Below are 2646 nucleotides of genomic sequence, written 5' to 3'. Positions count from 1 at the left end.
TAAAGCATTTATAAAATATTTATTTATTGAATAAAACAATAACTTCGTATTTTCATCAATTACTAGTCATATTGTATTTTTAAATTAAAAAATCTGTAGTTCGTTCAAAAATTGCAGACTTGCAAAAAGTTGAAATTCATTCTCATAGATCTCTGCTAAACTTTAAAAAAAATTTAATTTCAAAATGACAGATTTAAGCTTTCGTTGATTATATAATTGCAAAATGAACATTCATGTGTCCACGTATCCATTAACTTTAGTTCTGTTTTACCAAAATGAAAAATAAAAAAATTTTAATTTAAATGCGCAGCATTAATCTTGTTTATCTCATTTTAATTATTTTTATCGAACCTTATTCGAGTGGAAAAACCCAAAAAGTTTCTATAGAATATTTGGACAAGTGAATTTGCCTCCGAAGCTGCACTAATACACTTCCCAATGACCTTCTTGAATGATACAAGCAATAATGTTCACAAGCCTCTTAAACATTTATTGCCAAAACAAGTTGGAAATGCATTAATTTTTGTCATAAAGCGCATTTAAATTAGTTTGAATTTAAACTTTTTTGAGAGGCGACTTGAAATATAAAAGTGTGTCCATTTGTGTAAATAATATTATATGAAAATGACTTATTTTTGCCAGCTGCTTTCATGTCCTAAAATAAATATTTTTAAGGTTTTTAAGTTCTGATTTAAGGATAATTAGTCAGCATTCCTCCCATTGTGCTCATTTAACTTGAAAACTTTTTAACAATTAAATTCCTGAATAATATACATTCGTGTGTTGTTGATGACGTGAATCTCTATTAAAAACAGAACCTGGGTAAAACCCAGCACATTTAAGCAGTGCCGCATTTTAAAACTTTTCATATAAAATTGAAAATATTTTATTAAATAAAATGTAAGCCTCCTTTATACATTTTGTGTATTATTACCACGCCCAGTGAAGTTCTGATGTCACAACTTCTGTTCCTCCTCTCATACTGTTACTGTCAATGTATGAAGATCTTGTTGATCAGTTTCCAATGTTCATATTTTGCACTTGATCAAACTTTACTTTGATAATGAAAACAATTGTTTCACGAGCTCATTTTCTTAATTCACAGCACTTAAAAATAATTGTGCGATGAATAATTGCAAAATTGGAAAAGAATAGCTTCAAAACTTGGACGATTCATCCAAAAATGGGTTTAATTTTTAGAAAAATGACAATTTTTGTTGCAAAATTATTGAAAATCTGTTGAATTTGAGTTTATATAAATGAGGGTCAATTGTCCCTTTTTTGACAAATCATCCGTTCCAAATTCCAAATTAATTCCAAATTTTGCAATTATTCATCGCTCAATTATTTTTAAGTGCTGTGAATTAGGAAAATGAGCTCGTGGAAACAATTGAGAGATTCTGGATGAAATAGTCATATCTACAGTGAAGTAAATATCTCTGCCAATAAAGAGATTTGACGCGTGAATTAAACATAATTTGGAAGAATTTTGGTTGCTCTATCAGACAAAAGCATGGTGGAAGTTCAAAACGGAACTGCTTAGTTCCAATGAGCATTTGTTTGACGACTGAAACAGCAAAAGTAACTTTAATACTCATAATTCAATAATGGACTGACGAAAATCCAAAATTCTTTCGGGTTTCTTTAGGATGAACAAAATACTTAATATTGAAAGCAGCAGTTCCGCTTTTCTTGGTCTGTAACATCATTTTTTTTGATTTTAAAATTTTATAATCAATCGAATTTGAAATGCATATTTTATCAAAACCATAATAGCTAGAAATATGCAGTAAGTACTTAATGAACAGGTTTTGAAAATACTTTCAGCCAATATCTAGTAATCAATGGAAAGGTTTGTAAATTTTGTCAAAATTCAAAAGACATTTTTTTGGTTCACGTAGAAAATGACAATTTTTTAGCTTCAAAGCATTTAAACTTCAACAATATCAAAGGTTGTTGACATTAGCTGAAAGTACTTTCAAAACCTGATCATTTGGTACTTACTGCATATTTCTAGCTGTTGTAGTTTTGAAAAAATATGAATTTTAAAATTGATTCCTTACAAAAATTTGAAAGTGAAAAAATGATGTTACAGACCAAGAAAAGCGGAACTGCTGCTTCCAATATTTAGTATTTTGTTCATACTAAAGAAACCTGAAAGAATTTTGGATATTCGTCAGTCCATTATTGAACTATGAGTATTTAAAGTTACTTTTGCTGTTTCAGTCGTCAAACAAATGCTCATTGGAACTAAGCAGTTCCGTTTTGAACTTCCACCATGCTTTTGTCTGATAGAGCAACCAAAATTCTTCCAAATTATGTTTAATTCACGCGTCAAATCTCTTTATTGGCAGAGATATTTACTTCACTGTAGATATGACTATTTCATCCAGAATCTCTCAATTGTTTCCACGAGCTCATTTTCCTAATTCACAGCACTTAAAAATAATTGAGCGATGAATAATTGCAAAATTTGGAATTAATTTGGAATTTGGAACGGATGATTTGTCAAAAAAGGGACAATTGACCCTCATTTATATAAACTCAAATTCAACAGATTTTCAATAATTTTGCAACAAAAATTGTCATTTTTCTAAAAATTAAACCCATTTTTGGATGAATCGTCCAAGTTTTGAAGCTATTCTT

At 29.2% G+C, this 2646-nt stretch overlaps 1 long non-coding RNA gene across 1 annotated transcript; it reads right to left on the bottom strand.

The window, feature by feature from the left end:
* Positions 1 to 453, bottom strand: LOC139087959 (uncharacterized). Its single transcript, XR_011544180.1, has 2 exons — positions 352 to 453; positions 1 to 262 (listed from the first exon to the last, which is right to left on the bottom strand). It is a non-coding gene; the product is annotated as an uncharacterized lncRNA (long non-coding RNA).
* Between the last annotated feature and the right edge of the window lie 2193 nt (positions 454 to 2646).

Source organism: Chironomus tepperi, unplaced genomic scaffold (genome assembly GCF_022539635.2).
Source record: "Chironomus tepperi strain 1889 unplaced genomic scaffold, CSIRO-AGI_Ctep_v1 contig_150, whole genome shotgun sequence".
Classification (NCBI taxonomy): domain Eukaryota; kingdom Metazoa; phylum Arthropoda; class Insecta; order Diptera; family Chironomidae; genus Chironomus; species Chironomus tepperi.
Note: the sequence above shows the minus strand (reverse complement) of the source record. Positions and strands in the feature narration are given on the sequence as shown.